A 15,291-nucleotide genomic window follows, 5' to 3' on the forward strand; every position below is an offset into this window, starting at 1 on the left:
TATTAGAACTTATAATATATTAATATAAATCATAAATATACTATTCTCAAAAGACTATCCATATAAATTGTGTCGGTGAAGTGCAACCCAAATGGACCATGCCGGGTCGGGTCAAGTACATACCAAATATAGTTATGGACTTAGACATTAATCCAACAACAACGATGGTTCCTTTGGAAGATATTCAGGTCGATGATCGCCTGAATTACATCGAGAGGCCAATGACGATTTTAGATAAGAGAGTGAATACCTTGAGGAACATGGTAGTGGACTTGGTCAAAGTTCAGTGGCAACACCAGAAAGGCTCAGAGTGGAAATGGGATCCCGAGTCTGAGATGTGCGAGAACTATCCTGATCTGTTTCCCAAGGCTAACTTTGAGGGTGAAGTCTGATTCTAGTGGGGGAGAATTGTAACATCTGGTTTTCAGGTATTTCCATTTTAGTCCTAGGTTTAATTAAAGTTTGCATAAGTGGCTCTTTATGACAAAGCCTTGCATTTCAGCCCGTACTGTGGGCGTATGTGAGGTGCGCGCAACGTACATGATCGAGCCATGGAACGCGGGATGCATGCTAGTACGCTGGGTGTACATATGGCACACAGAGCGTACTAGCTCAACTCCAAAACCGTAAATTTAGGGGTTTGCCCCCTATTTAACCCACCTTATGCAGCCCTTGGACAATTCTTATCAGCCTCACTCCTTACAAACACTATTCTTGAGTTTAAGCCTTGTGTGTGAAGATTTTGAAGCTTGTTAGTGATTTTTGTGCTCTCTTGTTGAAGAAGAAGACTATTGAAGAAGGCGGTGTTGCTTGCAAGCTTGTAGACCCAGAAACTACCTCATCTTCTGCATCCTTTGAAGGTATAAAGTTTATACCTTGCTGATGTTCTTTCTAGATCTCCTTAAATGGGTTATTCTGAGCTTTTTTTCAAGCTTGGATCTTTGTGAGTATGGTGCACTACAGAGCACATTAGCTGTCCTTTCATGTGTTTTAAGTCTTGTAGATTCATAAAAATGTTTGCTTGAAGGTCCCTTTCTTCCCATGCAAGAGTGATGGTTTTGTGTATGATTTAAGTTAGGGTTTTGAAGTTTAGGCTTATTTCAGCCATGCATAGGCTTAAAGTTATGGACTTTATGGATTAAGTCGTTCTATGGAGGTCAGATCTATGTTTGGATTGCACGTCTTAATGATTAAGACATTTGGGAGTGATTTTTGGGATCAGTACGGCGAACATACTTCTGGCTACGCCCAGCGTAGCCATGTGTGACCCCGACTCACCTGATTCTTCGAGTACGCGGCGCGTGAGAAGCATACGCCCAACGTACGCGCTAGGAGGTTGTATTTTTGTTGACTTTGAGTTTTGGTCAAAGTTTTAGGGTTTGTCCCATGGGAGGGGCAAAATGGTTTTTTGCCCTTAAGGAGCATAATATTGGAATTTGACATGTGAGTTGGTTTGTGGACCTTAATTATTAATTAGGGTTAATTATTGTGTTATTAGGCGGATTCGAGTTCCGGCAGTTTGGTGTGAGATTTATCTGTCATCAGTATCAGGTGAGTCTCATCACTTATTCTTACCTGTGTGGTAGAATAGTTGTATATGTGATGACCAGATGGGTCTAGCAATTATTATTGTGTTATGATGTTTATGTGTGAGTGAGACTTCGGGTAGTCTGCGGGTTGCTGATAACCCAGAGGGCGTGCTGTTTGCCCACTAGGACTGCTGATAGTCCCTAGGGTTGCTAATAACCCATATCTGTTTATTTTTGTTGTGTTGTATGTGGTATTTTGGGTAACTCACTAAGCTTCGTGCTTACAGTTGTTGATTATATGTGTTTCAGGTACTTCTGAGGATCGCAGGAAGGCGAAGGTGTGATTGTACACACTCATTGGGAGATTTGTTTCTGGGCATTTTGTGGCACTATGATATTTTGGGATGATGATTTGTATTTGATACTTGTGTTTTTCCGATGACTTGGTTTATGAACAACATTTTGGGTAATTTAAAAATGAAAATTTTGGTTTGAAATTTGAGGTGTTACAGTTTTGGTCGGTCAAGACCGCATAGATCGAGAAGTTTGACCGACGCTTTGCCGCCGTCACGCAGATAGCTACTGCCGCAGTCACAACAACCGTCACCATTGTAGGATCTCAGGGAAGCGGCTGATGCAGTACCGAGAGTTCAGTTATACGAAGCCTCCAAAGTTTAGAGGTAACAAGGACTCGATCATCGATTCATGATGGATTTATGACATGGAGGGATGTTTCTTCATGTGTTCATGTACCGAGGGCAAGAAGGTGAAATTTTTGTTGAATCTTCTTCTTTGGGGTGTGAAGGACTGGTGGGAGTTTGTGACCCATGGCTTTTTGCAAGCCGAGCAAGCTGTAGTTACTTGTGAGCAGTTTATGGATATGTTCTGAGCGGGGTATGTTCCTCTTGTGGAGTGGGAGCGACTGGCACAAGATTACCTGTCTCGCAAGAAGATGACTGAGTCGGTGACAGAGATCACCAAGATGTTTACGGAGAGAGATCTTTTCTGCCTCGAGTTTGCCGTTTCAGAGTAGGCGCAGATATCGCAATACTTGAGTATGCTCAAGATGGAGATTCGAGAGTTTGTATTTATTCAGCAGTACCAAAACTTGAACGAGATGCAGTCAAGCGCCGGGAGGAGGGAGATTAAGTTAGAGATTCAACAGAAGGAGGAGGGAACATCTTCAGGACAGTATCAGCTGGCGGCTAAATGGGTCAAGTTTTCCGACTTGGCTTTAGGATCAGCTAAGGGGAGGAGTTACGAGTATGGCAGGTGTGGGAAGTTTCATGATGGAAGGTGTTGACCAGTTGTATGTCGCATATGTGGCGGTGAGGGTCATTTGGGTAGGGATTACAGGCGGAGTTTGCGGGTTTGTTTCCATTGCGGCCAGGAGGGCCACATCATATCTCTTTGTCCATTTCTCGTTTTCGGTGAGGTGCTGGACCGTACACCCCTAGCTTGGCAGTTACCTGATGGTCGTCATGGGACAACGAGAGTTACAGGGGCCAAGGTTTGAGTTATCAGTTCTTCTATTTAGTCGATTGTTGTAGTGTTGGTATTCATCTGTATTTCTGTTTATGTTTCGAAGTTCATTTGTAATCGTGGATGATTAGGTGAATGGGAGTATCTTATTTAGCTATGTTTTAATTGATTTCTTATTGTGAATGGATTAATCATCACTTTCCTTGGAATGCATGTGTGTTGTAATTTGTGAATGTTGTGTGGGTTCATATTTTCCTGTGTATCTGGATATCAGTTTTTAGAATCAGGTAGTAGAGTGCAAGTTGGTCTGGGTATCAAAGGATTGTGAAGTTCTCAGATTTTGGCATATTTCAAGTAGGGGATAGTGTAACCTCTCAGTAGGAAGACCTTGTGCCAAGGTTCGGTTCTCAATCGGATTTATCCAATTTCAAGACTTCCGCACAACTGCTGAACCTTCTGATTTCATGCCAAGATCAATGTCATATGTTGTATTTCCTTTCGATTCGTATTAGTTTTAGTTGTGATAAAATCTATAGGGAGTTCTTGTACTTTAGACTCTAGGGTGTTAGGAGCCCAGGTTAATGGATGTGATGAGGGCTTCCATGTATGTTCTTGTTTGATTGAGGCTTGGAGGTCTGAGTCACGGCCCGAAGACCTGGTAGGGTCAGTTAAGTCTTGTTGATCCCGAGTGCTATTGTTGGTTATTGGATCAGGGGTAGGCTCGAGTGCTATTGTTGGTTAGTGGATCAGGGGTAGGCCTGAGTGCTATTGTTGGTTAGTGGATTGGGAGTAAGCTTGAGTGTTGTGGTCGGATAGTGGATCAGGGGTAAGCCTGAGCGTTGTCAGTGGATAGCTAAGCTAGGTTGTCGGAGCTGGGCAGGAGTGTGGTCTAGTTTAGTATGTGACCAATTAGTTTTCATTGCGGTGGTGCACTTATGTGCGGGATTAGCATAACAATGTTTGGCCGAGAAGGTTTTAAGCCGATCAAATATGTGGATTTTCAGTCAGTTTGGTTGATGTGAGGGTTGCGCAGACTCCGAGTAAGGAATATGTTCTTTCCGTCATGATTTAAGAAATTTGCGCAAAGACATTTTCTTCAGGCCGCGTGGTATCAACAAAATTTCTGGGCTGGCAGAATTGTCGAGAAGTGGGAGCGAGAACCGATTTCGTGGACCAAATCTAATTTAAGTGGGGGAGAATTGTAACATCCTGTTTTCTGTCATTTTTTTATTTTAGGGCCGTGGGCCGGAAGTCGATTGTGTAAAAGCTTTGGGCCTTAAGGAGGTAAAGTTTAGCCCTTTTGGAAGGAGGTAATGATGGTTAAGAGATTTAACCCTTGAACTGTGTATTGGGCCGAAGGGTAGAAAAGGAAAAGTCATAGGTCGGGTTATTGTATGAAATATGGATTTTTGTTCGAGAAGTTTTTAGTCCAAGATATATAGATAATATTGTGTGGATGTTCAATACCTTTCCGTGCACATAAAGAACCCACAATCAGAGTTGAAACAAAGAAGTTGTGGTAATTTGAAAGTGTATTGAAGTTGGGAAGGAAGGTGGTACGATGGGCATACCACCATGGTGAAGTCACGCCCTTAGAAGCGTACGTTCGGCGTATGCGACCAGAACCCAAACCCTAATTCGAGGTTTTGAGCCCTATTTAAGATCCTTTCCCAAACCCTTTCCATTCTAAGCCTCCATATTCCCAACGTCTTCCCTTGAAACCCTAACCCTAGTTTGAGCCTTGTGAGCTAAATAATGTGTTTTTGAGTGCCTTTGAAGGAAGAAGAAGGTGGTGATAAAGCTAGGAAACTGGAAGCAACTTTCTGGAAGTTCTCCTCCCTCATTCATCTCCACATGTATAAATTTAGAAGCTTTATGAATGTTTTCTTAGATCTAGTTTAAGGTGTTAAAGTTATGTCATTTTTGTCCCATAAATTGGTCCATTTGAGTGTAGGTTGTTCCTGATCTTTTGAGGTGCATTTCCAAATGTAAAAGAGGGTGTTAAGTCGTAAAAATATGATCTTGGTCTTGTTCTTCCATTCATGCATGTGTTACGATGCTTAAAATCTTATGTGTAACGTCCCAAAAATAATGACGTAAAGTTTTCATTTATCAAATAAATAAATCGTTAATACATATCATTTCCATTAACCATGGTAATCAAGATTTAGCAAACCATCGTCGAATCAGAGTAAATCACAGAATGCGGAAAACATGTGGTGTGTGCCCTACAACCATCCCAAGCTCTTCCATTTGAAAACCGAAGTACCCGTAACATAAATTGAAAACCGTAAAGCACAAAGCTTAGCGAGTTCCCCAAGATACCACATACCATACATGACTTATTACATAATGGGCCCTTCCCACTGAGATACGAGCCCCACCCACACTCGTATAATGGGCCCCGCCAACACTTGCATAACGGGCCCCGCCCACTGAGATACGACCCCGCCTACACTCCCATAACGGGCCCCACCCACTGAGATACGACCCCGCCCACACTCGCATAACGGACCCCGCCCACCAAACATATAACCATATAATCATATAACATTGAAACGCATGTGAAAATCACAAAGATAGTAGCATATTGCACAATCATCGGGCCCCGCCCACATACAATTCATATATGCATAACCCGATACTAGCATACAGAATAACCATAGGGCCCCGCCCAATAATCATACAAACACATACACATGCAAGAGTCACACAGACATCTAGCACTCTACATAGCAAACCTACGGCCGACATTGGTGCCTTCGACCCGCTAAACATAGGGAGGAAACTCACCTCGCACTGCTGAATCCCGCGGATAAATCTCTGGTTGCTGGCTGACCGATTCCCGAACTATAAAAAAAATGAGAACACTACCCAATCAACATTAGGGTACCAATCCATATTCATAACTCCATTACTAGGGTAAATGACCAATTTACCCCTCACCTAGTTTGGACCAAGACTTAGGCCCAAACTATATAGTCCACAAGGCCAAAATACCAAAAACCACCCAAGGACCAATCCATGGCCGAAGTTTTCCAAATTGGGCCCAAACCTATTGTAGGCCTTCTAAAAATAATTATCAGCCCAAAACCTGATGGCCCAACAGGGCCCAAGACAACTAAGCCCAAAAGATGGCCTAAACCGAAGCCCAACGTACAAAATCCCTCCTGACTGAGTATGCAGGGCGTACTCAGCTGTACGCTAAGCGTACTCGCTATTTGGCTTGTACATTGCGCGTACTCATCCTTTAAGCCAAAACCCTTCTTAAGCTCTTAATGCTCAAGACCAGGAGTCCAAGCCACATATCTACTTCTTAATGAACGTCTAGAACCATAAAGTCATTGACTTGATGACTTTGCATGCCCCAAAAGAACCAAACTTCAAGATAAAGCATTATAGTTTCACCGAATGGTCACCATCTCATGCATTGGGGATTCCAAACCTTAAAGGAGGCAACTTTATGCATCTAGAACCTCAGAAACACCAAGAGTGGCAACTCATAGCTCCTGGAGTGTTACCAAACCACTAGATCTCATTCTTGGGACCAAAATGAACCAAAACTCATACAACATAGATCTAAGCTAACAATGAACAAGGTCAAAGCTTTTTACCTCAAACAAGCTAGAAATGAAGCACATAATCAAAATCTACAAGCTCTTCCTTGATCCCAACCTTGCACCAAACTCCATCTTCTTGGAAATGACCAAAAAACACCAAAATGCACACCATGAGCTCAAAATCACAACCATGGAGGCTTAGAGACGCTTTCTAGGGTTTTGGGGACTTGGATGCTAGTAAAGAGGCCAACCAAAAAGACTTAATGTGTTTATATAGGGTACAACTTCCAAATTAGGGTTTTTCCTTTAACCCTCGTACGCCCCGCATACCCCTCGTACGCCCAGCGTACGAGGTATTGCATCCCCGATTCCACCTTCGCAGTATACTAAGCGTACCCACATTACGCCCAGCGTAATGCCCTTCGCATCAGTATGCTGCACGTACTTCCTAGGTACACCCCACGTACTAGGGTTTCCCCTCAAACCCTAACACATTCCGAAGGCCATAACTTCTTCGATATAAATCCGATTCCGACAATCCATATATCCATGAAAAGGTAACGAGAAGCTCTATGCTTTAAAGAACTCATACTTTCCTTACCGTTTACCGAACAAATATCCAATTTCCATAAAATCCTGAGCTGGCAAATTACCAAAATACCTTTGACTCCAAACACACAAACCGAATATCCAAATCATCCAAATTACATTATCCACCCCCATATGAGTCCAAATCTCAATTCTTCAAGGGTCCTAAGTCTTCTAATACCCAACCCTTGATCACCAGCCCTAAATGGGAAACGATTCGAAACAGGGCGTTATAACTCTCCCCCACTTAAATTAGATTTCGTCCTCGAAATCATTCTTTACCATACCCGACATGTCAAACAACCCCGAGCATACCACATCCTTACCAAGGCAACCGGAACCAACCCTAGCATGGCTCTTCAACCCAAAGATTAACGAATCCTTTCTACACCTAAAAATAATCCCTTGCAACATAACCATATCTATTCAATCTAAAATCTGAAGTCTCGAGATGGTCTGACTCCCTGACAGACCGCCCATACTGAACCATTGGTAAATCCATTCCACTTATCACCCAACTGACTACCCAACTTCTGACAACTTGAGGTTCCTATTAGAAAACATAACCACAGCCCAATTATCCCTGCAGAACGCTTACACTTGACCAAAGAATCAGATTATCCTTCGAGTAGGAGACTTATCCCTACAACGGTTAGACTCATACGAGAGCTGCGGAACAGGATCAAACCATTTACTCTGAGATTATCCAATCCTAATTGCAAGTGACCTAACATCTCCTCCTAATAACAAGCTACTCCACACACGAGTTCCAAACCAATAATACTGCCTTGACTTATCTTGAAGCCCTTCAGTAATAGAACCAATCCAAGGCACAATCACAAGAGCTTGATATATCATCAAAATTGTATCCATTCCTTACCCTTAAACCCTTCGATTGATGCCCTCAACATATAGATACCCCAATCCTTAACCCAAGGAAATGAAAATCCTACACAAAACACTCGCTATACTCGAATTGAGATCTTACTTAGAAACCAACTCGATACTCAACTCATAATCCGAGATCCACGGATCTGCATTTGCATTTCACCCAAGACCTTCTGATTCACGACAACCCCTCACTAGACCGCGATATAAAGGTTCCCAAACCATCGCTGAGACTACCCGTCTCACACCTGGTCCAACCACCAGGTTCCCAAGAGTCCAAATAACAAGGCTACCCAGCCTATAAACCCCTTTGCGTCACACACTGACCACCCACTTAATCCTGCAACTCAAGATCCAATACCTTGACCCAACGATCACAACCAGGTACCACTTGTATATCTATAATCGCACGGGCCTCTCCCTCGGGTCCCACCCAACTATACCATGGAGCGGCCTTGTCTACGGGTTCCACCCATCTAGAGCTACATAGGCCCGACTCCGCCTCGGACACCAATGCTCCTCAACCCATAATAAAAAACTACTCCTTGACAATCCTGACCGGTGTGCCCATGACACGAACTGATTCCCTCTTGGTGCTCATGACCACCTCCAACGATAGTCTATCTCGGACTGGCGAAAGCTACGATCCCATCGCAACCAACCATGGTTACCACCCATGACCTTACCACACCCTAACAATCATAACACTACGACTCCTGAGCCGAAACCTGCACCCAATCGGGTGTTCGGGTCACACTTCGAATCCCAAAGCCCTCAACCCGGACTCAACCACAAGCCTGCTATGCTTGACAAAGAAGACGCCGACCAACGGTTAGAAGTTTCCTCAACTCCCACTTACACAATCTCAATCTAAACGACCACTTGGGTCGTCTTTCTTCCTGGCCAGGATGTGAAACTTGCCCTGGTTCCACACCCTTCCAAACTTCCGGAAAGTCTGATCGATTCTCCCCCACTTGGATTCGGCGAAGCTCTCCCATCTCTTAAATCCCGATGGATTCCCAACCCGACAACCTTATATAGTATGAACCGCCTATGACACGTGTTAAACACTACTAGCGTTCCATTACTAGCCAAACCCAATGATCGTTCGACTTCTGAAATCCTGAATAATACTCTCGAGATCTTAACCAATCTGATAATCCAAATCACTTCCCATGATACCTTACCAATTCCTTGAGTTCTTATTCGGGCGACTTGTTGGGTTATGAGCATTCTAGCACTCCTAAGTGTACATCCAACCCTAAATACCTTGGATCTATGTTTTCTCTATTATACATACAATTATGAACATCCAAGGTATTATCCTAATCTAGTATACAAAATAATAAATATAACAAGATAGAATACATACCTCTTTGATGTAGAATGTCTTCATGAAGCTTGAGTGCCTAGTGCCCCAAGTGTGACACCTCAAATGGTTCACACAACACTAAATACACTTGGAATAACTTGAGAGAAACTTGAACACTCCTTGAAATCGTCAAGCCCTCACACTCACACATTAGTGCACGATTTCTTGAGCCATGAGATTCTTTTATATGGTGGCTATTAGGGTTACACCATGTAACTCATAACTTTACCCATTCCTTATGCTCCATGGATTTTAACCTCCATGGAGTATCCATGGGTCACCCCATGGACTTAGTCCAACATAAGGAATCTTGGATCACAAGCCCACATATATAAGAATGAATGATTTACACAATCAACCCATATATTTAATTAGTCTCCTTTTGATCACTTAATTAATTCCAAACTAATTCTTGATCAATACTAATTAAATAACCTTATTAATATATTAGAACTTATAATATATTAACCAACCTTAAGTGTTATTTCTCTCATTATAGTCTATCCAAATGCATGATGCCATGCAACCCAAATGGACCATGCCGGGTCGGGTCAAGTCTTACCAATTATAGTTATGGACTTAGACATTAATCCAATAGTCTCCCACTTGGATAAGTCTAAAAATATTATTACGTATGACTTCAGGAACCGATCAGCAATCGTAGCTCTCAAAAGCTTCTGTCGAACTCTGACCTTGTCGATGAACTCTGACCTTTGTCAATGACTTGTCCATTAGATAAGGGATCATATATTCCTCCATTCTAGATATCATATGGACTGAGACATGGATTATCAATCATTCTCTCTGTCCATTTGTTGTTTCCCGATTTCCGATTCATGATGACTGACTGATTGAACAAATCAAATCAGTCCTGGCTTGGCCAAGCACTCACATGTATCATCTTTAAATCATCGAGGGGCCCACAAATATCGCTTTTATCCCGAAGGTAAAAGGAATGGATAAACTTCGACTCATATGGCTTGTTCTACTACTTGTTGAATCATACACAAAGGCACGTTTTATAACATCGAGTTACCAATGCGTTTTCGTGCAATCAATGTATAACCAACTCATAGTAACAACTCATATCTCTAGGTTTTAAGAATATAAGATATTATCGTCTCATGATCACTCGTGATAAAATCCATGAAGTGATTCAAATGAGCGCGGGTTGAATCCAATACTCAGAACTTATGAGCACTCATGAGTGTTGTAGCACCACTTTGTCCACCAACTTGGACCTCTACAAACCAACCCATGACAATCTTGATTCATATCTACTTCCAACATATGACCGACTGTGGATGGTTTGAATAACTTAATCATTCAGGAAGAGCGACTTAGTTATTCTGGAAGTCAAAACATGCAAAGTGAAACACAAGAATAAATGAATCAAATATGGTATCAAACCCTATGAATATAAATAAACACTTTTATTTATCACCATACTGATTACTCATTATTCATTGTTTCGGTTTTATCAACTTTATACTTGAATTTAAAACAATAGTTGTCCCATGCTCCAAGCATGTACACTATGTTTTCTAAACACTAGTCATGCCATACACCAAGTATGCATACTATGTTTGTCTATGATCTTTACTTTGTAAAATAGATCAATTGAACATCACTCCAATGATCCTCTTTTCACAGTCCCAAATCCTTACTGCAAATGCAAGAATTCCAAATTCATGCCATTTACTGAAATCTGTTAGATTCTAAACTTATATGCATTGATCCTCTTAATGATTATGCACGAAGTCAGAAAGACTTGACGACAATCATTACAGAGCATTCCAAAGAAGATCAGCTCCTTGGAAACATCCTTCTTTCATTAAGTTTCCTAATCTTACACAGATTGAATAATTTCTAACTTTGAAACATTTCCATATTCCATTTTGACTATCACTTCTGAACAAGAGTTGCCTCCTTACAGATTATGTCAATATGGTCCTTCCAGAATTAACATTATACTTCCAACTGTCCTTGAGCAACCAATCTTTGATAAACCTTAGGTTGTCCTCGATAATTGCTTAATCATTTTAGTCATATCCAATTCTAGACCTTTTCCCTTCATAATGCCCCAGGCATTTGGAAAATTTTAGAAAGGATGAATATAGCACATGTAATCGATCCTATATCCGAAGCATATGGGACACGATTCATGATGTCTCACATAAAGACTAAACCAGTCTTTTGCTATAATATATCCATTTCAATTTGCCAAGTTCTCAAAATTCAGATTATGAAAAGGGATGCCGTAATCATAATCGAATTTTAGAACGCAAATAATGGACCCATATATAGAATTTCCTTATGTTGAGCCATTCCAACATGAAATTCATATATATATCCTTGATTAAATACGATTAAAATCTCAATCTAAGCTTTTAGAATTGAAATGAAGTATAATTTCCTCTCCCTTAATTATAGCAAAACAACTTTTTCAACCCCTACAACCTCACGAATTGAAACTTTTGTTTTCTATAATTAACATTGCTAACTTGCAACCTTTGTCATAATTATCATGCTCCCACTAACATGATGATTATTAGCATAACACTTATGCTCCCACTAGCTTTGACATGTACTCAGAAATCAGTTGACTTTCTTACCAAAGTTCAGATTTCTGATACTAGATTGTTTTGATAAAACTTTATCAAAATCATACACCTCTCTTAGATAGCTCACATGTGTGTCTAAACAATTTTAGAACTATGAAAAGAGATGCCATAATCATAGTCTCAATTGTTTAGACCTTTGCCACTTCTCACAAGTCCATGTTAGTGTGCCGGTAAACCACACACGCTCCACTAACGACTTTGAGAATGCAAATATCACAATTGCTATCTAGCTAAAATCTACTTAGTGAAAGTGTTTCCTCACCATCATTTTCATGAATCAGAAAGAAACCTTATGACACTTAGATTTAATAGTGTATGTGTTCTTATCCATGTGAATTTGTCAAAACCATAATCACAAGACAAGGTTAGTGACAAATCCAAACTCATATTGATTAAACTTGTGCAATCTTAAATTCTTGCCATTTGGCAGCTCAGGTGCCTGCCATTGCTTCCAAGTAGTTGTGCAACCAATTGAGAACTCTCAGAACTCCTATGAAAAGCCAACTTGAATAGGCACAAAAATTTCAACACGATAGGTTATAAACCTCAAGTCGTGTGCTAGTGAAGGACTTTAGGTTTTATTCTTGATTAAGTCTTGAAACTTTCAAGAGCTTTAAGACTCCCACTGTCCTCTTGACATATAAGACTCCCTTGTCAAATATTCAAGAGATAGTGCGGATTCTTTATCAAGACTAACACTTTACACAATTGGCCTAAGTTGGTCTCTGTTTTATCCAAAACATCACAACTTACCAATTTCAAATGTACAAGAGTAGATAACCTTTTACTCTTACATTTGACTAGTGTTAACAAACCCTCTTTAAGATATGTCACTCAAGTTACAATCTTGGAGTATGACTCTAAGAATTGTTTTGGAACGAAGTATGACTCATCTTTTTGATTTAACCATTTCAACAATTCATGACTCCTCTTCTTGACTTTAGAGGACCAATTGTGATATGGTATCTTAATCATTAAGATGATCATAAACATGATACTAAAGTACTCTCCCATCTTTTCAGATTTGAGAAACTTTTATCTTTCTGCCATACTTTGATTCTTCTTATTCGTTCTGTCTCACATTGAAACTTCTCCAATGCTACAGACTTATACTTAAACTTATAAGTATAACCATATTTACTGAACTTAAGTAAATCATGACGAATAGTCTTCTTGATCTTTTGTGGTGGACTTGACCAGTGCACAAGAATGTGTACTCGATCCCTTAGTCCTTTCCTTATTCACATAAGGAATTAGTCTTAATTTTCCAAGCTGAAAGTTCTCATTCATCATACTATACAACTTGCATGATTCCAAGTTTCGGTCCAATTGAACCTTGGGTGATGAGAATCTTTCCTTATTTGGTAATATTAGACACTACCACAACCGAAAAAATCAAATCCATTTTTCCAATATTGCTATCAATGGAATCTTATAAGCAACAACTTTTCACAAATGCCATTGTAAGGATACTTAAAATAAATAAAATAAAAACCTTTTTCTTTTATTTTAAAACTTTACGGAAAAACTTATCCTTACAATCCATATGAAAACCTTGTTGTTATATATTCCTAAGCAATATAAATATCATAACTCTTAAGTAATAGCCCAAAATTCTGATCACCGAACCATGCGATTGAAATCCATCTTCGCGATCAGAATCAGCATGTACTTAATAGAGTTAGACAATGGACTTTACCTGAAGTAGAGCCAAACTTATTGACTTTAACATCCTTAGGTAAATTTGGCAGCTTCGTAACCAATGCCCTTCCTTTGGCAATAGTTACCTATGGACCCTTGATAATGGGACTATCTCAGACTTCGCCTCTCTTTTTACCATTAGGTCAACCGAGTTGACTATGGCCCATCCCTTTCCATTGGGAAGAGAGAGCTTTACTGGATATCCAATGTCATCATTGTCAATGTCCATAGCGTTTTAGGAAGTTGATCTTAGCAAATAGATAAGATCATTAAGGGTCTTGTCTTAGTCTGTTTCATAGGATTCCCAAAAGAACTCACTATGTGACTTAGAAAGTAGTTGAGCCACCAACTTTCTCAAGACTTTGACACCCAACTCTCCCGGCTTGTCAATATGTGACTACATCTCCAAGATGTGATCACACCTAGACCTTGCCTTGCCAATAGGGCTTGAGTGACCTTAAACTTTTTAGGAACTTGTGGGTTAGGGAGAATAATTGGAGGAGGTGAAAGAAGTATGATATCCATGGGACATCATCTTCATTTAGGAAAGCTTGTTTCAAGAGATTTGGGAAGATCATAAATGTCTAGACCATACATCTTTTTGGGAGATATTCAAGATAGTTGATTTAAAGTCCTTAATATGACACCTAATATGAAATATTAAGGCTAGGACCCAACAAACTATTTTATAACTTAGAAGAGGGATGCCGTAATCCAAGCTATAAAATATTTGAAGGTAGGTGAATGACGATTCACCAATTTCCACCATGAAAAATGAAATAATTTATTAGGTTTTAATTGGATTTGAAAGTCCTAGATCTTTGAGATTCATTGAACTGTTCAAAGGCATGTTTCAATCTCGAGTATGCCCTTCAGGTTTTGTGACTGGGATGCCGAGGATCACAAAACAAGGTGTGAATAACCATGAAAATATACTTGGTACCCTTAATATTTACCCCTTAATCAGTGTGCCGGTTAACCACACACGCTCCACCGATACTATGATAAATATTAAGTTACCCTTTGCCTACCTTGTTAAGTCCAGGTTAGTGTGCCGGTTAACCACACACGCTCCACTAACGACTTAAGCAAAGTGCAAAGTGTAATTTCATGGGTTAGCACCAAATTCACATTTTCCTAAGTAACTAAGATTGGGTATTAATAAGAGTTTAGTTACTTAGTATTTATCATTAATACTTTTAATGAAAGGAGAATTATAATCCTTGTCCTACCCGTTCAGCTAACGACCCTCCACCAGTCAAGGAAGCGGTGGGTGAGAGTGGACACCCATTAAACTGCCATTTTATAGGTAGTAACCTTATACCCCCCTTATAGACCGGCTTCGTGAATGAGGCCTACTAACGGTAAGACTGACTTTACTCTTATACATATATATAAATATTATTAACTTATAATATTATAAAGTATAAGGGTTGAATTTTAACTTTTAAAATTCTAAGGGCTAACTTGGAATTAAAGTATTCATAAGTGAAAACTTTTTCAAATTCCAAAACTTGAGGGCAAGTTTTGAAACTATTCAAAACTAA

Source organism: Lactuca virosa, chromosome 6, assembly GCF_052849685.1.
Source record: "Lactuca virosa cultivar CGN04683 chromosome 6, Lactuca_virosa_CGN04683_v6, whole genome shotgun sequence".
NCBI lineage: Eukaryota > Viridiplantae > Streptophyta > Magnoliopsida > Asterales > Asteraceae > Lactuca > Lactuca virosa.